The sequence below is a fragment of the Vollenhovia emeryi genome, unplaced genomic scaffold, assembly GCF_000949405.1.
Source record: "Vollenhovia emeryi isolate VEMERY1.0 unplaced genomic scaffold, V.emery_V1.0 DF939156.1, whole genome shotgun sequence".
NCBI lineage: Eukaryota > Metazoa > Arthropoda > Insecta > Hymenoptera > Formicidae > Vollenhovia > Vollenhovia emeryi.
This window is the reverse complement of record NW_011967210.1, coordinates 1,110,485-1,134,780: the sequence shown is the minus strand read 5'-3', so window position 1 is coordinate 1,134,780 and position 24,296 is coordinate 1,110,485. Positions and strand designations below refer to the sequence as shown.

At 46.5% G+C, this 24,296-nt stretch overlaps 1 protein-coding gene across 2 annotated transcripts in view; it reads right to left on the bottom strand.

The window, feature by feature from the left end:
- The window catches only part of LOC105565026 (discoidin domain-containing receptor 2-like), a 103,932-nt gene extending 102,487 nt beyond the window's left edge, over window positions 1-1,445 (bottom strand). For both annotated transcript variants that reach the window (XM_012017842.1, XM_012017843.1), the window contains exon 1: window positions 1,009-1,445. The gene's annotated coding sequence lies outside the window, so the exon portion shown is untranslated. The remainder of the gene's footprint in view (window positions 1-1,008) is intronic.
- Window positions 1,446-24,296: the final 22,851 nt, after the last annotated feature.

Here is a 24,296-nt window from a genome sequence, read left to right as displayed (position 1 = left end):
GGCCCGGCGCTCCAAGCAGGAAATTAGCAAGTCTTAGGAGATCTTCTGTTAATCGTCGGGGTGATTTCTGCGGCGTCGCTTTCGGACAATTTGCCGCGACGAAATTTCATTTGTCCCCCCCGCCTCCCTGTCCTCCGCGTGCCGACAGTCGTCGACGAACCCTTCGAGGGTCTCCTCTCGCTAATCCACCTTATTCACTCTTTATCTTCTTCCATTTGATTCCTCCTCGCATTCGCTTTTCGTCGGAAGTGGAGCTTACGGAATTAATCGATGCTATCCTGACTCCTCGGCCGAAATGCATGGAATCCCTTCACGGCTTCATCGCAATCATTTCCAACGTGAGGGACGAGGCGACAATGAGTGACAACGAAAGAAGAAGGAAATCAGATTCCGCCCGACATTTCTCGGGACCGGATTAGAAAAGAATAGACTAGTAGAGTAGAAAATCTCTGAGGGCATCTCGAGGCTAGCGTAGAAGAACGTAGTTGAATATTTTTCTAATTCCACTACGCGAGGCAACGACTGGGGAGAGAAATGTCCCCTTCGTTTTAGTAAAAAAATTACCGAACACCATGCGAAAATAAAATTTGGTCCTTTATCTCGCGACTGAAATTACGATTATATATACAAAACCGGTGACGGTGAGTATTACAAATAATTTGTTACAAAATACGATTTTATCAATACCTTTAAAGTATGCAGGTTTGCTAAAGCGCAGATCGTTTGACGGGAACGCGCTAATGTAAATTCCGGACAGTACAATTGAAACTCACTGCTCTCCCGTCGGCAATTTATATTCTAATTTCCCGACGTAATTACAGATATCACGGCGAAATTACATACGCCGCTATCGATAGCGGCCGCGCGTACTGCGCGCACTGCACCCTTTGACAATTTTCACGTTGCCGCTGCGCGCAACACCGCGTGTCCGCGTACTCCGGTCCCGCTTGACGTGCGCGCGCGTAATTAAAAGGGGGCGCATTATGAGAGAAAAGGAAACGTGCTCACCTTGTGCGTTATGTATCACGTATATCCGCTATCGGGTGCTCTACTATCAGCGACCGTACGCGCACACACCAAGAAAGAGCACCAAAGAAATCATCGATCACAACTGTCGTCTCTCCTATGTGTTCCTTCACTCGATGGCAATTTTTTTTTTAAATTTCACACGTACACCTCCCTCGTCTCGGCAGAAGACTATTTAAAAGCCTCCTGGGGCTCGCACGATCCTACGTGAATATCCGTTTTAAAAAAAATGCAAAACTACCGGGCGGGCACCTCGATCCGCGGCGACGTCGGCGACGCCGGCGTGTCACTGTCGGCCCTCGGCGGCCGCGTATCTTCTCGCGCACTGGGTCCACGAGGTGCCCATTGAGGAAACGCGACGCGGTAAGGAACAACGTACCAACCGACCAACCCAACACCGTACCGTCACGGCGCCACGGCACTAACTGACAGGCTGACGAGAGACTCCAGTTGGTCGGCGGCGAGATGGCCGAGGGGAGGGAGGTAACCCGCGCGCGGCTCTCAGACCCTCTCTCGCACGGCCTCCTCTCGTCCTCGTCCGACCGCGCGCGCTCGCTCCGTCTCGCTTACGGCTCTCGCCCCCCGTCACCATCTAGTGGTAGATCGGCGTACCCTCGCGCGCGCGCGCGCGCACCGTTCGCCACCCCGGTGGTGAACAGAAGGGTGGGGGCGAAACGAGCACGTGAGGCTGGCGAAGAGCGAGGGGAGGGTCAGTCGAGGCCCGTATACGGGGGCGAGGTTGCAAAATATGTTGTAGAAATGGGGTGGCGGATGAATGCGGTCGCCCGTAGACTAGCGATTTTATTGATCTTTTTTCCACCCTTCAGACGCGCGTACGAGCGGCTCGCTTAATTAAGCGCGCCGGACTTAGATCGTGTACACCTTTGGTCGGAGCGTCGCGAACGGGGGCCGCCGCGACCGGTTAATGAGATAACTTTTTGGAAAGGATTTTTCGCGAAAGATTGATGCATAGCTCGCCCGAGTCCGCCCGGACAGCGGATTCGCGTCGGACAATTGATAGAAACGCATTCGATGCACAGTACAATTTCTGCATTTCCGCTCGCAGGTACGGCGATAAATTTTTCACGAATCAGGCAAATGCGAGCGATTAATTTTATTTAGTCCGCCTATTGTGCGATAACGCGGGAAATATTGATGGCCGGCGTAAACATTAATCACCGCGATATTAAATCGATATAAATTGACGTAAGTGATTAGCGCGGCGCGGGAGTTGTAATGAAAACAGATGTATCGCCATCTCTATTTTTTTTCACTGACGGAACATTTATTGGTCGATTGCACATTTTCGGGCGTCATCGTTCGTAATAATTTATTAGCTACCACGGACGCGAAAACCCGCAAGACCTGCGCGAAATTGTGAGATATTGTGTCTTATCACTTTCCGGTACCGGCTCGTTCGATCCCGAGGGCAAACCAGCGTGGGATACGAATTAGTGTTTATGGCACCCGTGGGCGTACGACAAAATTTCTTTTTTTCTTGCGGGACGATTGCAACGCTCCGACAAAGCACTGTGGACATCGGTGTCATCGTTTTTCCTAATATCACTTTGATAAATATCCGTTTAGGTTGCGGAACAAGTTAGCGTTACGTATAATATACTGTACACGGGGAGGATTTTCTCTTCAAAATCCTGAAAATCATGTAATCGTGGGACAACATGGCACTTGGAAGAATTTGATGAGAGTTTTTCAAAATGCCGTGTTGACCCACGACATGATTTTCAGGGTAAATTTCAAAAGAGAATTCTCTGCATGTAGAATTTTTACGTTCGGTGCCAATATAAACTACAAGGAGAGGTTTTTTTAAATAACTTATCCTGAGAATCATGTAATCGTAGGATAACGTGACATTTCGAAGACTTTTATGAGGTTTTTTTTTAAATTTTACCACACATTTTACTAGTAATTATACTTACAGTTGGTATACATTTTACTAGTGGAATGTATGACAGAACTTGAGAAATCTCTCGTAAAGTTGTTGAAAATGCCATGTTGTCCCACGACTACATGATTTTCAGGATAAATTTGAAGAGAAAATTCTCTCCGCGTGTACAGTATACAGATTTACACACAGTTGTTACAACATATAACGACTAATTAACTGCCGAGTCGCGCTTCCGAGAATTGAAGTGCATTAGCGCGCGTCCCGACTGCCCGATATTTCCCGTTCTAATCGGGAAATCGGTCACGCCGTAAATCTTTAAATAAATACGATTAATTGTTCCCGACAAGTTTGCGTCCCAGGCACCGCAGCCGCGGCGTAGCGAGCTTAAAATGGATTTACTCGATCCGAATGCATTAACGACGGGAGAGAAGTAGTTGCTACTCTCAAAGAGTCCTCCGGCTGGGAGCGAGTGCTAATTAGCGATTCGATCACGGAGCTTCCGGCGCCGGTAGACAACGTCGTCACCTCCACCGGATTCTCTTTGATCCTCCTCTATCTCCGTTTCGTTCTCTTATTCCCGTCTCCCTCTTTCGCCAACCTTTCCGCCGTCACGTCTGTGGATATCACATATAGACGGCGCGCATACAGATGTCTGGATGCAGCGAGACCGCAGACTTTCGCAGCGCCGTGCCAAAAAGCAGCTTGACAAAAACGCGCTCCCTTATTCTTGGAAAGCTTAAGATTTATAAAGCTAATATAGTCATATTAACAATAAGTGTAACAATGCCCGGAATCTCTTTTCGACGATATTCGCGTTTACTTTGAGGATCGCCTTTGAAATAATGCGCATAAATATTTTACTTGAAAGCTAGTCGATTCTGTTTGCCATAAAAATATTATTTGTGAAAATACAAATCGCCGGAAATGCGTTTATTTAATTTAAAATATACGCGTTTGTTATAATTTACTTTTCGGCCGGTTAATGTTCACCGTGAGTTATTATTATCGAGCACTCCGTGATTATTATTAATTCAGTAGGAATTTATAGCGTGGCAGCTAAATTGCGGCCGTGGCTCGACGGATGTATATCGCAGAATCGGGAGATGCGGTGAGAGAAAGTCAATAAATGCGAAATGCGGGACAGCCGATGAAAAAGTAAAGGATTACGCGGCTTGATCACCGGCGCGTTTCGTCTTTACCGGAGTCTACCCCTCGGCATCGCGTCTCGAGGCTCATCGTCTGCCTACTCGCCCTTCCACGGGCCAACCCCGAGAGTCCGTGTGCGCGCGAGGGGGAGGACACGCGCCCGCAGACAAGAGATCTAATATACCCGTCGGTTACATTAGCCGGATTTAATTTAAGCCCCGACCCCGCTACGTAAGCGTGCCGCTTATGCTCTCTACCTACCGCGAGTGAGAACAAACGTTAGCCCGAGGAGAAGGAGGCTCTCGGAGACGGCGTAAACTGAGGGGAGGTGAAAGAGAGACGGATGAAAGATAGGAGGGTACGTGCCGTGCCGGTAGCGAGAGACGCCGTTTATTGTAATTGCGCTGTCGCGCGCGAGAGCGAGACGCTGCAATTTCCACGGCTAACCGAGTATCCGCTAATACTCGACCGTTTCAGGGCGAGGGACAGCTTCATTAACGGCGAAAAATCGCCTCCCTCCCTCCGCTCGCTGCGCCGCCAACACTTTTACCCCGCGATAAACCCCGGTCAGTACCCGAAGCTTCCGCCGGTTCATCCATCCGTTAAGTTTATTCTACAATAGACGCAAATCGCAAGAAATCGACCAATCACAGTCAAATGTGAGAAAAATGACCTGTCGTCGACCGATTTCTCGGTTGCGGCTTAGAGTCTTGCGTTTTGCGTTCACTATATTATAGAATCGAGCCAATGGTACTAGTTTTCCTGTTGGATCGCTTACGACAGCCAATGAGGATTTAGACTGAAGTTACCTGGGGGTCAATTCTGCATCTTGCAACATAGTAAAACTGCTAAAAATGAGCGGCTTTGTCTCTTTCAGAGGGGGCAGTTAGAAAGAGAAAGAAAACCAAGAACATGGCCCGCACGACAGGGATGTGGATTCTCCGAACCATCCTGGGAAAGACACTCAGAGACAGAGTACCCAACGAGGTGATCAGGGAAACCTGCGATGTTCCAGACATCGTCAGGTGAGTAAGACGGAGAAGACGTGAATGGAACGATCACGTATCCAGAATGGGGGAAGAGAGAACAGCAAGAGATAGGGAACCAACATCCAGAAGACCCCCAGGAAGACCCCCAAAGATATGGATGGACAGCTGGACATCCGAATCACGAGAGACGAATTAATCGGAAAAACAGGCCTCAAGCTTAAATTAAGAGGAAGAAGAAGAAGAAGAAGACAGTTAGAAAGAGCTACTCACTTTTAGCATTTTCACTACAGTATAAGATACAGAATTGACCCGCTGATCTAAAACTCTGCATCCTGATTGACTCTCGTAAGGAATCCAGGAAAAATAGTATCTTGTGCCGTTGCCTTATGCTTTAAAGTTCGGAATGCCGCTGACGCTCAGTCACATTCTACCAGGAAGCTAATACATTATCGGAGCTCGAGGACACGCGGGACGCGATAGCTCTTCTCTCGAGAAGAAGATAGTGACGACGGCTGACGCGTACCGCTACGCACGGGAGGAAGAATGTCGAGATATCTCCTCTCGTGGCATGGCTCGCCGTTTGCCCGCCGCTCGGTCGCCTTTCTTTTTCGCACGTCGACAAATACGACAGCCCGGGAGGGAGAGAGACGGACGAGGCTGAGCTCATATTTATTTATGAGAGAGAGGAAGTGGCGCATGGTTTGTCTGGGCTGGCGTGGAGATATACATCCTCGCCCCGCGCGTATAGCGCGTAAGCGCAGGGGGACACGAGGTGTTCGCGAAAAGTTGCGCGCCCGTGGGTTTTCCTAGCGCCGCGGCGAACTTTCGACGCGCCCAGGCGAAATCGCACGTTTCATTGTTACTTTTGTACGTTTTTGAGCGACGATATGGTAGACGCTCAGCCGCCGTCGCCCGCCGAATGTATGGCGCGAATAAAACTGCCACGTCGCGCGAAGTTACCGTAACCGTTTTTAGTGCTTTATGACATCCGTAAATCCTCGCCGCCGCGGGAAGAGGCTCGAATCCTTCCGAGGGTACCGACTATCTCCACCGAAAATTGACGAGGTCACTGTGTCGAGGAAGCCGAGTTCCTCGCGCGATCCGGTGAATAATCGCGCCGGACATCGGAGTCACGTCTGTGAACTTCCTTGGATACGTCACGCGCGCGCAAAAACGATCTATCGCTCAACTTCCGTCGTTATCACATTTGCGCGCGATGTTTCCCCGACTGCGTTTTCGTCGCTTACTTGCAATTTCTTCCTTTCCTTGGAGAGAAAACAACTTTTTATGCCGCGATTACAATTCATGGAAGTATTGAAAGCATTTCTAATGCGTGCAAATTGTAGTAAAAGGGATTAGAAAAAAAATTAGAAAACCAGATTAAGTTTTCTAAGATGCACCGACACTGATCCGTTGAACGTGAGGGAGAAAAAGAAAGTTGGAAGAAACTATAAAAGAAAGGCAATTTCTCTGTCCGTCAGGGTTCGAAAGTTGACCTGTAGAAAGTATAGGATTTCGGAAATTTATGATATGTATTTGTAAGTTCTTGGGTGTTCTATTCCTATAAGAATAAACTTAATTTCCTGGACAAAGTGGCACGTATCCCAACCCAGAATCTGCGGGTGACCGAAAAGGCATCGTCAATTACAGTTTCCGAGTTTTTAACAATCGTGCCGTTGGGAGATTCCTTTAAATATCCTCTCTCGTGAGTTCCCGAAGGTTCGTCTTCCTGACCTGAAGTTTTCCAAAAAAAATAACATGCAGCAAAAGTCGGTTAGTGGGTCAAGCTAACGTTTCTTGTTACCATAATGCGTTGGACTACGATAGTGCATCTTCGGAGCTCGGTTTTACGAGTCGTCAATCTTCGCTGCATGCATGGAAGAAGAAACAGGGTTTCTCGCCACCAGTCCGATTTCGGAATACGAACACGAGGAAATCTTTTACGAGGGGGTTCTTTGAAAAGGTTCGCGATATACGACCGCATACTGAAAAATGGAGTTAAAAGGAAACTTGTCTCATCCTTTTGTTGTAGATTACGTAGAAATACCAAGTGGTCGCTCGGCTTTTTGTCCGATTTTACGTCTCACGTATACTAATCTCTTGATCACACTATTAACTTTTGTACAAGAAGCTGTTTGTGTGCTCCGGTGTCATTCGGCACCTTTTCTTTATGTAGTACGTTAGGCGAATTACCACAGATACCTGCTGTTATAAAGGAATAAAAGACGAAAGAAAAATATTTCAATTATCGCTGCACGGAGAGAATTACCTCTTAAAATTTACCCTGAAAATCATGTAATCGTGGAACAACGTGGCATTTTGAACAACTTTATAAGAGTTTTCTGAAATTTTACCATATATTTTACTAGTATAAGTAGCGAGCGTGATAGAAAGAGAAGAAGAATACTCCGATGCCTTATTGTTAGATTTGCAATGCTGTAGTTAGTGTCTAGCACTAATATGTATAAGTTACATGACTTTCTGTAATTCCATAGCATTGAATATTCTTCTAGTATATGATTGTATGTCATATACTAGAATCAATGTTGGATAAGTATAAGGTATACTATACATACTGTGTACATATTTTACTAGTAAAATGTATGGTAAATTAAAAAAAAACCCTCATATAAAATTCTTCGAAATGCCACATTGTCCCACGATCACACGATTTTCAGGATAAATGTAGGAAAATTAATAAACGACACAACTGGCCAATTCTAATTAGAGAATTTTATTACGAAAAATATTACCTCAGCCAGGGCTTGAACCTGGACCTTCCTGCACTCTGGGCGGGCGTCTCACCAATTCGACCACTGAGGCACGCGGTAATACTTGTCGCAATAAACAGTCTAATAACGATATCTTCGCGTCTATTTTTCGGCTTTAAACTGACTTTAGATTTTCAGGCTAAAGTTTAAGAGAAAATTGTCCCGCCCCCTCAGAAAGGATTTCTGTTACCGAGACAAAAAATATTCTTGACGCATTTATACTTCTCACCTCATTTAGTATAAAAATAAGACTATATCAAAATACAATCAATCACTCTTATTCTCCTCTATCAAATTAAAAAAGATTGACTTACTATATCGAGACAAGAGTACAACTTATATAAATGTAAGTTTACATATTCTTGCGTTTAGAATAAATTTTCCCTCCATCTTACAACGCACCAAGTTGGAACCACGATATTCGACAAAAGACGATACGTACTATCATTTTATTCTAGATTTTAGAATTTTTCATTTAAGTTTAAAATATTCCTTTCACTATAATAAATATAATTGGCGCAATATCGATCCTACTTTATGATACGTTCAAGTGTAATAGCATTGGATCCGAAAATTTTTTCTCTGGGTGCGTATAACGATCACTTTTGCGTATTTGGGTAACGGTTTCACAGTGAAAAGTGTAAATTATAGCAAAATAAATTGACGAAACTTTTGTCGGAAATCTACTCGAAATTTATCGCAGAATTTATAGCCGGGCTATAAGTTAGTTTTAAGACAATCTCTCTGTATATATTCTCGCCAATTCATCGCGATGTAGCGGAAACTGAAATGTTGTAGGGACTGGTGATATAATAACCCCATATATATTCCGGAATCGCGCAAAGATAATAAGAAACGCCGTTGTTACGTTGCGCGAGACAAATTCCCATATTGATTAAAAACTGCGCGTGGGCGATCGCACAATGCAACGCGATACACGAAAAAACTATTATTGCGGGCTTTGGGATATTTTCCGCGGCAACACTGAGAATCTGATTTCACCCGGAATCTCGGAGCGTGTACGCGCGGCATCGCGTTATACGCGTACAGAGACGTGGTATACGGGCGGAGATTTTATTGGAAAACGGAAATCCGCTCGCGCGTGGGTGCCGCCGGTTGAGGCTCGAAATAAATTGCGCGCCTTACGGAGGAGCCGATCGACACGGAGACTCTCCTCGAAAGAATTTCTTTTTTTTTTATGATACTTGGCGCTCGCCGGTAATAAACGGAACGTGTGCGCGTGACAAAGAGCGCGTTTACTGTTAAATCGCGTTACTCGTTAAGCGGCCCTCTCGCACGCCGCGTAGCATTTCGCTTTATTTCCTATGCAAACGAGCCTAGCGGCGTCGGACGGGTATAATCGAACGTTGAAATATGGTTAATCTACGAGAGGCTATGGTAATCCCGGGTATGAGCCTGCTGTGCAAAGTATTTCTATATCGAGATATGAAATATGGAGTAGCGAAAGCTCCATTTGATAGGGGATATATAATCTGACGATAATAGCATGAAAGATACTTATGCAGCGAGAAGCCGAAATTACGTGCAAATACATGAAGGTAACGTGTAAACGCTGACGTTGATCCCGGCAATGCTATTATATGTTTAACCTACGCGCACGCGACTGCTAGGAATTTCGGGCATGTGTACGTTGCGATTCGGACGACGTCGCAGGGTATATAGCAGGCAGGTAGCGCAGACGATATGCAAATTATTTGTGAAGTAGGCGCTTCAAATTCAAAATACATAATTACATTCCAAGCGTGTATATCCGCAGTATTACTCGACTGTGGTATTGAGTCACGCGTCAGCTTCCCCCGTTCTCCAAACCATGAGATGCGACATGGTTTCATCGTATCCTCAATTCGCGCGCGCGCCTCTTCGCGATTCTTTTCGTGGCGTTCAGGCGACGTCAAAGACGATCGTAATTTCCAGATAGATCCGCCATCGAGTGGAAGCAAACACGATACCCTCGCGATAAATGCGACGTTTCTTCTCGCGCTATCACAGCCGCAATGCTCAGAGATGGGTTCCGATAAAGATCTTCAACAGATGATTATAGAGGAGAGTCTCCTATTATGAGATAGGCTTCTAATACGGGACTGCAGATTTTCAACATCCAAATTCAGTCACGAATCTTTTCTTGCAACGATCTAACAATTTTCCACTAAACAGATTTCACTCCGAGAGCGAGAAATTAATGATGGGGCCAACAGATGATGCCCATCAATTTAGCGGAAACCCTGCTATCTCGTATTAGAGGCCTGTCTCACAATAGGGGATTTTTCCTCGATTCCCCTGTACTTTACTTCATGATTGATTTCAATTCATACTTCTGGATAAAATGAATTTCGAAGAGATTCGAGCATATCGGACCAAACATTTTTCGAGCACACCTAAATGTAATAATATATAACTACGTGGCCCGACGTTAACTTGCCGCAATAGCTTTCACCCAGATGAATTCCGACGCCAATACACTTGATGCCCGCCATTCCATTCAACCCTCCGGGCGCTCTTCCTCATATTGACTTCGTAACCCGTATTCAGCCGGCCATAATTTTCGTGAGGCCTGTCCGAAATCCTGACAGCCTATCATCGTTACTGTTTCGCGAGGATTGCGGCCGCGGTTCGTACCTGATCTGAGCAGGGCCGAAACTCCTATAGTTCCCGCGTTGACAGTCTTTGCAGCGCCTCTATAAAGGGTACCCCGCCTTTAAGGAACTAAGGGCCTGAGCAGAATGGCTGTCTTATACTCTTAAGACAGCCTCAAGACAATGTTTTATGTTTTAAGCCTTTGTCTTGAGGTAACGCACAATAACTGTCTTAAGAGTACAAGACAGCCATTCTGCTCAGGTTCTAAGGGTGCGCCTCACTTCTCGCAAGTAGAATAATCAGAGAAGCGCAATCGTTACACCCTCCATGCTTCTCATGGTCGCCATGTTGGGCCCGCAGCTTAAATAGAGCGCAACATAGTACAGCTGAAATAGTACAGGTTGTGGTACGATATAACTTTAAACCGTGCAAAATGTCTCAGGGATATCCAAAATATGTTTTCTTTTAGAAAATAACATTACAAATATAGGTACCTTCTTCTTATTTAGGGCCTGAGCAGAATGGATTGTCTTAAGAGTACAAGGCCCTTAAAAGTGATCACGCGAGATCACGCGAGTATGGTTGCGATCAAGCTGCCGCTTTGACAGAGGCGCTGCAAACGTGAGAACAATAGGAGTTTACCGGCCCTGGATCCGAGAGACGAGCGGGCACTCTCGGTCCGGCGCCAGATTCGCACGATTCCTCGATTACGTAACGATCGCGGCGCCGACCGATAAACACGCAGCCCAGTACGTGCGAGACTACACGCACCGACGCGCACCCCCGGAAAACGGCGGTCCACTTAGAACCCCGTGACGTTCCCTCTCGCTCGCGTACCCCGAACGAGACGAATCGGGAGCCAGACAATAACGTTGCACTTTCGACACGAACGAGCGCGCCGACGCGGCGCCACAGACGCCGAAGACTTGGTCCTACCGCGCGCACGTGCGTGCCAATCCATTATCCGAATTGGCTTATTGAAATTTCTCGGCACTGACGGGGAACGGATGGATATTCATTCGTTCGGTCCGGCACTTACCGAGCGCCGAGAGAATTCGCCCCGTTCGATCCCGTTCGGTTTCTACGACATATACGTGTACGGACATATGCTTCCCGACAGCGCGCACGTACGACCGTTCAACGGGGGAGTCGAGCTTGCCATTTAATTTCGTGACTTACGCCTGCTCGTTTAATTGTTTCGGCTGTCGAAGGGCGCCCAGACGCTCGATGCGTCTTTGTCCGCGCGGGCGTGGAAATGCTCAAAGAGAGAGATTTCTGCGACGACCCTCTTCCACCCTAGTTCTTACTAGTGTATATATATTAGACGTTTTCGTATCTGCCTCATTATTATTATTTGTTAATATTTTTATGCATCTAAGCATTGTGTCTAGTTTAATTATAATATAAACGAGATATTAAGAAAAATAATAATATCGATACCTACATCTGCTGGAAATGTTACAAATTTTTCAAGTATGTGTGTCATAAAGTGATAATCAATCTACAATTATTTGAACTTGTTAAAAGTAAAATACAAAATGTATATAATTTCTCACGAAAAACGATTGTAAATCTAAAGTACACTGAAAAACATATCCGTTTTATGTATAAAGGACAATTATATTTCCGTTATATTTTTTTTATAACGAATGTTCAATATTAAAACTGATTTTTCATATGTCCGTTTGATTTAAGCATAACCGGTGGAATTTTTAATATGACACTTTATTCATTATATAAAATCCTTTATACAGGATGTACTAAAACCACCGGATATCCTTTTAATAACAGATTCTCTAGAAAATTTAAACACGAAAATTCTAATACTATTATAAAATGTCGAGGCTATAATAATTTTTAAATAATAAGCGAGTATATTTTACCAATAATAGGCCTGAGATTTCGCGCGCTCTGTATACGCTGTATACTGTATACGCAATTCCGCTTTAATTTCACGTTTACTTAAAGTGGAAAATTAAGTCACCTTTTTGCGTTATAATTTCGCGGAATTTAGAGTGGACATGTTTTGCAGTGTACATGTAACTACACGTAGAAAATAATTTCCAGAAGTCGGCGTCAAGCTCGATTCGTCCCTTACTCACATGGGTGGCAGCCTGTTGTCTAATTTTGTGGCTGACGTCAGCTATACCGACGCGGTTAGAATCATTCACGGTTGTCGAACGATTTGCCGCCGCTATGGATACACGAAACCCGCATAAATATAACCGCTGTTTGTTTGCTCGTCGCCAAGGAGGGAATCCAGGGCGCGCCGCAACCTCCAGGCTCATCCTGCTTGAATGAGCTTTACGTTCACGGCATAATTTCTTGGGACAAGATGTATCAGACATCCTTTAAGTGGCTCTAAGCTTACGATGTTACAACGTCATATGTTGGAAACTTTATGAAGGATACAGCACTTAGCATAGATATCAGGACATGGGCGCTGCGCTAGTTAGCACAATCTACAGGCGCCATTAGATAGCGCTCTAAAGTTCCATAGACCGTCGAATAAATTTTCGGTTACTTTCGTCGGATATGTAGATCATTATTATGTTGCGCCGCGCCCGACTTTAGCGTCCCTCCATCGACCCTCCCGTACGATAAATCCGCAAAGGCGACCGCAAAATAGGTCCATTAAACGACCCTCCGAAATTTCTCGAAACAGACCTCCCCAGGAATGTAATATTATCTCTAAATCCAGCCCGGTCCCGCTGGCACCGCGAAACGCAACGCAGTTTCAAATCCATCGCGCGAGAGAGAAAATCTCGTAGGGGGGATCGCAGACACGTGTTGTTCTCCGCGGCAGAAGAATCTGCGGCACCCCGTGTATCAAACGCTCGTAAATAATACCACTGTATATTTGAATGCTCCTGACGGATCCCGCATGCCACTTGGGAACGCTCGGGAACGGCTAACTTTACCCGCACACGCAGACGCGTAATACTTTTGTGTTCGCGAACGCCGGCAAGAAAGGGCGACACCCTCGCCCCCGTTTACGTCCGGTAACGTCGAATTTCACGCAATGTACTTAGCCAACGGGGGTTTGCGGGGGAGGGAAGCAGTTTCAGAAAAGGTCAGACGCCGAGAGGTACGGTGCGGTGGGGGTGCGTTGGGGTTCGGGGAAACGCGAAATTCGACAATTCTGGTGCCGGAGCGCACGGAGAGCAATAACTCACTCGATGCCCCCGCCGCGAAGCTCAGTGACGCGTACCGTACGCGCATTTTATTCCGCAAGAGGCCATTCTCGGTAAAGCGTGTAATCCGGTTATTAATGAAGGTGGTAATCGCGCGGCTATATATCGTGTACGGTGGTAAAAAATGATGTATGCCTCGACGACTCGTGCTGCTGGCGTTCGCTTCGGAAGCTAATGCGTTTTCGGTAGGCAGGAGAGGCCGCATGATTGATTACCGCAAATAAGAAACCTCCGCTCACGACGATGACGTATTTACACTCAGCATTTAAAGATGCTTATACAAACGCATATTTAGGGCGGAGTCCATGTGCCTCAATTCAGCCTCCCCCGGGCTTTAGGGACCTCGTGAACCCGACGCGCGAGTCGGGCCGATATTACGCCTTGGAAACGCGTCATTGGACAACCTGTTACGCCTTATATCGGGGAAACGTTGTTTTTCGCATTATAACAAGCGTTTCTTCCCTAGACAGCGGTATCTCACGGCAGCACACCTCGCGGTCCGGGATCGCGGAGCGCAGGGGTGGCGGAGACCGGGGCCGAAATCATATTTCACGTCAGTCGATGCGAGATTAATAACGGCCAGACACGTTTCGATTTCCCAGAAGTACCTGTCGGCGCGGCCGCACGCTGCGCCCGCCGCGCCCGGGTAGGAGCACGCGAAGCGGGACCTCTTAGCCGTCGAGTGCTGCGAGCAGGCGTCGTCGGGAGTCGTTGGTTAATTACTGCTTTGACGGCGGTGGTTACCACCAGCGCCAGAAGTGGGGATGATTTCTCACGCCGGAGCGAATCTGCCATAAACACTCCGAGGAGGTAATAACTACCTGTAAAGAGTGGCCTCATTGTTCCGTACCATTGTCTTGCGCCACGCGATTGGATTCCCTCTTCTCTCGCCTTCGGCTTGTGAATTTAACCATCTACTCGCGCCGCGCGCCGGCACCAATTACACTTGCGTTCTTAATTAACGCCAATGGCCATCAACGATCTCGTCCGCCTTCGCGCGAGCGTCTCAAAGAGCTCCTTTAGCGACACCGCGCTAAATGACGGCCGGGAAAATGCTCTATGATTCGTGCAAGTGATTCGGGGCAAATTGATCGACTCGCTGCATCATGTGACCGCTCTTCTTTGGAGGCAGAAACCGAGTATTCCTGATATCCTATGATATTTACGTCGATATCGAGAAACGTATTTTAATCACCCGCGGAGAAACCATTTCGAGATGATATTTCTTTCCTTCGTTTCGTCACGGATAAATTTTTAATTAGGAGCCATTATCGACCCCGATTCATCTTTTAATGTACGACGCTTGGAAGCGGAAGAACAAAGTGCAGCTACTTTGGAAACAAGAGCAACTTGTCTCGATAACGACCGTGAAAGAAAAGTTCTCTGGTGCTCTCTGGGCCGATGAGAAAGAAATGCTCGGCGGTTCGTGAGCAGTAAATCAAGTTTCCTCCTCCGGCACGAGGATCGGTGGAAGTGTCCGGTACTGTTTGGCTAAAGCACGACGGGGCGCCAACCGGGTGAAAAGCGGTGCGTATACGTATAAGACGGGCGAGAGGGGCGGGTCTCGTTAGCTGCTGACAGGAAGGCGCGTATAGCTCATCGCGTCGAATGGCCTTCCGGTGCTGTGAAAACCACCGGCGAAACACGTTCTGAATAAGGTCGTGGATGTTCGGTCTGTGGGCGTTCGCCGCTTGAGCGGCGAAATGGATGAAAGATCGATCGACGAATCCGGAACTGAACCGCCACGTGGCGCAAACGCCTGACGTTTTTGAACGATTAATGCAAAAAGAGGGAACCGCGGAGATTAATGAAGACAGTATTGAAAGAGGACGACATGATGAATTTCGGACTTTTCTTCATTTGACTGTTTCATTCGCGGTTTCGCTCCATTTCCGCGATGAGACATTTCTGTAAAATAATCATCTCATTCGTTTCATTGTTCACCGGTCAGATTTCTTCTGTCTTATCAACGTCTGCTTTACTAATAAGCCCTTTGATAAATATTATCAAATATAAAGATATAAGGCCAATAATAAACGAACAACTAAAAACTTCGGTTTTACATCTTCAACGTATTATAATTGACTGAGTCATGGCAAAGGAAGTCGACTCGAAAGAGGAAAAGTCGATTCTCCAATAAACATTATAGAAGATCAATAACTACACTGATGTATTTTTAGAACTAGTAGGTCAAAATAGGAATCCAAAAGTTGAGTAACTTTCTGTGAGTTTAGTCCATTTGTCTGTTTCTTGATATCAATTATTTCACTGGTTAATCTCTTATTTAAATATGGTTCTGTATCTAAAATTTTTGCGTTTTCCCAGTCGAAATTGTGGTTTGATTCTATAATATGTTGCGTTAAAACTGAATGTTTGGACGGTTCTAGTTTTTTTATCGTTAATGTGTTCTTTGATTTTGATTTCTAAATATTATAAATATTAATTACAATTGTACCGTAACATAATTTTAGATGACGCAAATGTAAAACGCGGAAAAAAAGAGCAGTCGATAGACCGTAATTTTTCATTTCGGCGTTTCTACTAGATCCTGCTTTCGCGACGGGATCAACTGCGAGCGGCGGAAGTCCCGTCCGGTAAGCTGGTGGCGAGAGGCGGGACGAGAGAGTGGAAAATCTATTCCACAAACGTTTGTCACGGTCGTTATTTTAACAGTCCCACGGGATCTTTTTTCAGCTGCATGTACACCGCTGGTTGCGTTCGTTGCCGTAAAACGGATGATATTGGAAGGTCGATAGACGAAGAAACCTACGACAACAAAAAGTTACCCCCTCGGTCCGGCGGAAGCGTCGGGATTGCCGCGAGAGTAAGAAAACGAACGTGGCTAAGTGCTCGTTTCGTAATTATCTTTGAGAAACGCCGGCGTGCTCGCCAAACCAACTTTTTCAGCCGGTACTCCCCTTGATGAACCTTAGTTCAATTATGATATCTAATTATTAAATTGGACGGTAAAAATAAACTAATCTCGTTTCCTTCTCCCACTCGCCCGTAGTCTGGAAACTTTCTTTCCCTCCGCCGAATTAATTTTAAATCCGCTTGATCCCGCCTATTACGCATTCACCGGTAAACTTTAATACGAATTCTATAAGGGAGGAGAGAGAAAGAGGCACCAATGATAGAATACTTATTGCTCAAGCTTTTAATACCGCACACGCTCCATTTCTTTTGAATCAAACGCGCAACGAGATCTTATCATTTATAATCATACGCGCCTTTAGACTCTTAACCGCGCGTTTCCCAGCTATTGCGCTTCTGAGTTCTTTATTCACCGCAGATTACGGTGCGCGGAAAGAGATATAAGAGCGCAATCGAGAATACGATAGGAAAATCCGCGTTCAACAATACCCGAGAAGAAGAAACGGACGACAGCAACGAGTCTAGAATCAGTCGTTTTCTATTTTTTTCCTCTTACCGCGCTCGGAAGCACGTTGGTCGGATGGGAGCGGACGGCTGTCGTTCGCGAGATGCAAGATTGTATCAACATCCAGAAAAAAGATTTAGTTAAACAAATGAGATATGTTTCTTCGAATCGAAATTTTTATTTACTTCTACTTAAACACTTGCTAGATTTGAAGAAATAGACGTGACTCTCTTAAGGACGCCATTCCATAAAAGCTGCGAGTTGACTGGCTACACATTTCTCAGAACTAGAACTTGGACCAAGTTCCAGTCTCAATCAAATTCCGGTTAAGGTAAAGAAATTATTTCTTTGAAATTAAATACAGGTCTAGTAAGGTGAAAATTGAACCAAATTTCTTCGATTTCAAACAAACTTGTTTCAGGGTGTACGTGCTTTGTATCCGCGAGCGGGAATGCGGAGACGGGCTCTATACACGGCCACGCAAACATCTCGGATATTCGGGACGGTGCCGGTCGCGCCCTGTCCCAAATTTCATGTGCAACAACCTAATATCGTCGTGGACGCAGGCCCTTAGACATTCCAGTCTCAAGTAAATTCTGGTTAAGGTAAAGAAATTATTTCATTGAAATTAAATACGGGTCTGGTAAGGTCAAAATTTCTTTGATTTCAAACAAATTTGTTTGAGGGTATACGTGCTTTGTATCCGCGAGCGGGAACGCGGGGGCGGGCCCTCCACACAGCCACGCGAACATCTCGGACATTCGGAACGGTGCCGGTCGCGCCCTGTCCCAAATTAGTTGCAGACGTTTCATTTATAATACCGCCGGCCATTATGCCAGCCGGACACAATGGCATTGTACGTGCCGCGCGAGTTCTCACCCCACACGCACCGCCGGTGCACCGCGGGAAGAACAATCCGAAACGCCGGGTCCTGGCATGCCACACCGGGGCTTTGAAGCCCCCGCGCGCGGTGATACGCGCTGCGTGTCAACGATCCCGGACACGCCGCCCCGTGAAAATTTCAACGTTTAGACCGCTTTTAATCCGACGCCCGCCTCGCCTGCCATCACCATTAATCGCCATGAGAAGCGATTTCGACGAATGAATGAATCATCCATTTTGACTCTCGGGGGCGGCCGCCCGGGGCCAGTTTCCACGCTTTACGGATCTCGGGGACGAAATGGCCGTGAAAAGGTGGATTAGTATTGTCGTGCGGGAGACACCGGGAAGTTCCTTTCGGGAATGTCGAGGGAAGACGGAGTCGTCGCGTTTGAGAGCGAGCGGAGCGATCATGAGGGCGGAAGCCCCGAGAAGAACCGTGACGCCCACTTTTAAGCGGATTATTTTACACATATATATGTTTTTCCAGCCATCCAGCGGAGGATGCGGCAAGAGGCGCCGCGCGTAAACTCAAAACTATGTAAATTTTGGCTGCTCCGGCGAGCGATAACACGCGCGGGAATTAAAAGTTAACCGGTTAACCATGCGAGTCACATTATCAAAGTCACGCAGGTTTTTCTGACGGAAGAGGAGAGCCAGCGTGATTAAAGTTTAACGCGTGCTTGGGTCAGCGAAAAAAGAAAACGTCAGTCGTCCGGCGCGCTAGCGCGCTAGGAGATACGAGTACATTCCACGTTATCGCTCGCGTCCCCTCGCCGTGCCGCGCTATATATCGGGACAACGTATATCCTTCAGGAATTCCCGGACGGTCCCGGGCGATTTAAGGGCGGGACGGACTTCCGGATTTTTCTGCGGCACTTTTTTCCCTCCACTTGGGCGACGCTGTAAATCATGCGGCGGTCCCTTCGCGGCTCGGCGGTGGCCGCGTCTTGGAAAATCTCTTCCGACAATCCTGCCCGGCGGCCCAATTAAAATGCACGTGTACCGCGCCGAAAAACGCGCCTGGAGAACGAGGCGTGCGCGGTCGCTCGCGCGCGGCCGCTCGCGCGCAAAACTTTGCGCGAGAGCGCTGATGAATCTCATCCGGTCCGTGACAGATTTCCGCAAAAAATTCACGAGAGCACGTGTGCGCACGGTCCGACGTTGCTAAATCTCTGGCGCTTTCCGAGAAGCGTCGATGCTGTTGCGTCTTGCTGCCGCGTTCACGTAGGTCGCGAATAATTTACACGCGGGACAAACGTTTCAGCAAATGGCCAATTACGGAATGTCGATGGGCAATTGAATTTGTTTACCAAATGCAAATACCGTGTTTTCTTGGGTGTCAGTTAAACTGTTAATTTCCAAGTTGTCCACTAGCGCTCCACGCGATCCACTGGCGATCCAGCAGAGAAAGCGTATTTGTTTTTGAAGCAAATATATTATTTTTACACGCGCGAGCTCTTGTTTGCATATTAATTGCGGCCATTAATTGAGCACAAACATCTCGCTAAAACGGCCCCGCGCTCGTGCAAATAAACTTTGCAATTTACACAATGCCACGGCCATAAAATTCAACAATTAACGATAATTTCGTATTATAACGCGTATTGTTCTTTTGTAATGAGTTTACATTGTTCTCACTGACACTCTTGTGTCGGCGGAGCGGGCAATAAAGGCCCGTTAATGAAGTTAATGACACGGCGCGACGATAAAGTTTTTAACAAATTTACAACCGCGACGCAAGAAGGCTCTCGGCCGATACTTTATTCCCTATTTACTGGGAAATCCCTTTGTCACTTTTACTATCGTACCGGGCGGCGCACAATGGCTACACGCGGGACACCGAGTAATATCGAGCATCACAGAGGACCGTGCGCCAACGTTCCAACCAACGTTTTACAGCCCGCCGTCGCGTAGCAGCTTTCAAAGTGAAAAGCGCAGTGGGAAGAATCGAATTTCACACAATTCGGCTCCGCCGCGTGTTGACGCGGCGACGCGGCGAAATTGTTTTTCTACCCTGCCTGCGCTGCCGTTCTCCGCAAAAAAGGAAATAGAGATCGCCTCCGCGAAATATTTCCGTACCTCTGAGATTTTACCACGTGCTGGAGGCTGGACAGAAATACTTAGCAAGACCTCCTATTATGAGACAGGCTCGTTGCACAAAATAGCAGGGCTTCTGCTATAAAATTGAATACACCGAGAGACCCATTTTGTTGAATGAAACAAAATTTAGTTGACTCGACTCAATTCCTTGTCTGGATATGCGCAAACAAATCTTTCAGTTGATACAATAAAAGAATTTAGTTGGAAAATTTGGTTATATATTTTCTAATACTCAACTAAACGATTTAGTTCACGCAACAAACACAATTATTTAGGACGTGATAAGATGGACGAATTTGTTATCAGAAAATTTGGTTCAAATAGACAACTCATGGAAACAAAATAGTTCGTTGTAACATTCAATTTCTTTTTTCAGCAACATATTTTTCGTTTTATACAATTACATGTCCAGTCAACAAAATGATTCAATCAATTTCGTTTTATTCAACAAAATGGGCCTCTCAGTGTGGCATCATCTGTTGGCTGCATGAAATGAAATCTAGTGGAAAATTCATTGTTAGATCGCGTAATCGTTGCGACAAAAGATTTGTGATTGAATTTGGACGTTGACCTGCTGTCTCATATTAGAAGCCTATCTCATAATAGGAGACTTTTCTCTACTGACGTAAGAGCAGGCTACTCTCGAAGAGAGCTAACTATAATAGCCTGAAGGTGCGTTACAAGTAAAGCGGAATACGGAGAGTACGAGATGAAAACGGAAGTAATGGCGGAGAATAAGAAACAGTAGTCGACGAACGAGAAGTAGATCCGAGCGTTTTAGCAAATGAAATGTGTGGTGAACGCGTACTAAAGAGTACACACGAGAAGTAACACGTTAATTACCATTCAAGATCTCGTCGAGACACGCACGTGTTCGAGCACTCGTGTAACTTTGTTGAAGTAGCCGATGGAAATTCGCGCGTTAGGAATCACTTACATCATTAAGAGCTAAACGATCAAGACGATCAAGTCCGCGCGGAGGATCGCGTTACCGAGCCCCGGAGGAAAATAAAGTACAAGTGGAGGTAACACACAGGACTGCGCCTACAGCGGGAGCAACAAGAGCGAGATCGCGGCGGTAAATAGCGGCGCGGAAAGAGAGACGTAACGTGGAAGGCGTGGAATGTAAAGAAAGCACGACATCCGCGACTGGGTGAGGAGGAAAGAGGAGCCGGTTGGCGCGAGGGGAGAGAAAAAAAAGGGGGAAGAAAGGAAGAAGGAATATAAGGATCGGACAAGGGGTGGCATACCAGAGGGGTCGAACCGAGGCAGCTTTTCCACAGCGGAGGGGAAGGGGAGGGCGAAAAGGGCGCCCCGAGCCCGCGCCGAGAATTACGAGGCTCAGGTGTGCGTGGCTACATTATTAAAAAACAAGAAACCTCATCATTTTCGCCGGCTCTCGTAAAGATATTAAACGGGAACTTTATGCCGCCGCGCGGCGCTCGTCGCGTGCGCCGCATAGGCACGCGCGCGCGGGGATTTCCGTTTCGTGTTCCGCCGCGACGCACGCATACACGTGCGCACCTGAGTAGGGGGCGGGGGAGGAGGCAGGGAAGCGTGTACATCGCGATGGGTGACGCACCTTCGCCCGTGGAAGGCGTCGGAGGAAGCGCGTGCAATCGATTCGCCAACTTCCGTTCTTTGTTCGCCGGTGCGCGCCGCTATCGTTTTACGCTTTACATAATGTTGCCGCGGCTTTATTACGGCCGATGAGTTACGTCTTACGGGGCTACATCAGCTGGCACGCGCTTACATCGCGATTACGGAATTATTAATTTAAGTGTAAATAATGCACCTCGCGTAGACCTGAGGTTTTAAATAAGTCGTGACATTATAGCACGCGTTAAAGAGGATGGAGATTAACGTTATTTGTCGCGAGTACTTTTTTTTCCTTCCTCTCGCAAGGAAGATATTCTGTTATAGAAGCATCTTCGCGAATCGCTGGGAAAAACGATCGAACGCCGCAAAAGGAACAATTCGCCGGCGGCATGGAATAAATGATAACATCGCGGATAATCGATACGATATTTCTTTCTCGACGTTATTAATAGTAACAGTCGCGTGCTTTTTTTGTCCGCGCTTACGGCATCGAAAAACCTCCCTCGCAGCAGAATTTCAAGCGCATGCACGCAAACTTGACTCGAATGCGGTGTCTTGTATTCCGCGGCCGCTTCTTTCGCCACGTGTACTTCTGCATCGACTGGTGTCAGCAAGTCGAGTTCCCAGCCGATTCCGTTACAACCGTAGACGGCATGCGTACGTGTGCACAGACATGTGTACACACACGCGCACACATATATGCAGATAGCACGATCGCACGAGCCGCAGGAGGCACGGACCTCACACAAAGAAGAATACAGAGAGAGAGAGATAGAGAGAAAGAGGGGCAGGAGAGACGAGAGAGAGGGAGAGAGAGAGCGTCCGGCTGGCTTGCGGAAAGTTGGCGCGCTGGCGCTAACAAGCAGGTGTTGCAGGTGCCACGAAGCCTCTATCTTACCTGTACCACCGTCGCCGTTGCCTTTCTCACCGTCTCCGCCACCTCGGAAGGCGCATTGACTCGCACCAGCAGAGTTTCTCTGGCCCCGCCGTGCTAGGCGAAATCCCCAGGAGCTGCGAAAGGGTTTAGCCACCTCCGCTGATCGTACCCTAGTGTCCGTTTAATATTGCACGCCTCTCCGACGACGTATTCGCCGGCACGTATTATGTCTACCGCATAAATAGCGATGCACCATGCATTCGCGCAGAAAGCCAAGTATCTCGTTCTGAGATCTTCGAATACATTAGCGTTGGAACGCCTTGGGGCGCTGTCATGTTCGATCGAGTCGGACGTCGAGCATGGTACACCGCTCAATCATGCTGCGCGTTCCGTTTTATCTTGCTCTCCCCGTGATACATTTGTTACACTTTTTCACCGCAGTTGATAATATCGTGGACAGAACTTTCGGCCAAGTTCGCGAAATAAGTCCAGTCGGACTACCCTTGCAAATATATATGATATATATATATTTGTTAATAATTTAATATACAATACATATATACCTACTGTATTTGATTTCCCGAGTCGAAATTTGGCTCTATGTTGAATCTTTAATTTTATTTCTATATAGCAGGACCTAAGACAGTAAAAGGGGTCGAACTGCAAGTACAAAATTTACTCCTACTTTAAAACCGATAGTGTCGGAAATTTCTACTTTTGTCAATTTAGCATTAAAGTAGGTCCTTTTAAGTAGGAGCTAAAGTAAATTTTTAGAATTAAAGATTCAAAGGAGAAGTAAAACAATATAATGTCATCAAAGTAGGTTATTGCTGGTCTATGTAAGTGTATAGATCAGCTAAATAGCTATAAATTATCCTTAAAAGTGTCAAAATAGTATCAAAATTTCGACTGGGGAATTATTACACACTCGTTTATTTAACGGAGAAATCTCGAGATGTTTACAATACGCGGCTGAGAACCACTGGTTTATGATAATTATTTGTGTAAATACTTGGACGTCGGAGGCTGTGTTCGCCAGATTACGCGTGTTTTGAGCCTCGCCTTTCGACGAGACCTTTTTTCCGCGCTCTTTTACGCCTTTCAATCTGAACGCGCGCTCGAACGCGCCATCAGCGCGAAATGGTGAATGATACGGGGAGTTTCTTTGCGGGTATCTAAGTTAAGAGAGGAGAGAAAAAGAATGTCCACGGGCGGAGTGTACGACCGGCTAGACTGTTGATTTAAGCGCGGCGGAACGTCGCGAGAGATTGGTACGTTTGCATGGGTGCGAACGTATTTTCGTTTCGCGGTGAAAGAACCTTCGCAGACTATTTATACCGTGCACGTGAATCGTATACAGTTTTATCGTTTACGGTTTTATGGCACCGTTTAACCCAGGACAATAAAGTGCCACTTTAGGTCATAATATGAACTTGTATAAGACATACGTTGCGCAGCGCGCCGAAAGTGCACGCCTCTGTAATTTCTTCTGATTAGCCACTTTTATTTTATTAAGCCTCTGGGCGTAGGCTAAAAAAATGCGATCGATCTAAGTCAAATAATAAATTCCATCGTTCTGATTATACGCTGCGATAATATCGTAGGTACGGAGAAACGCATTATACTCTTGTGACTACATGATTATACATTTTTATGGGCCGCGGGATTATATCAGATTATATTAAATCACTCGCGGTAATTAAAAAAGCTCGTTTTCATTAGCCACTTTGCATAAACTGCGCTGTACAGCGCGCCTACCCTAAGCGCTCTTCTTGTTCAACGAAATAACGGCGCCCGGACAGAGAATAGAAAAGTTCTTAGTGATATACCTT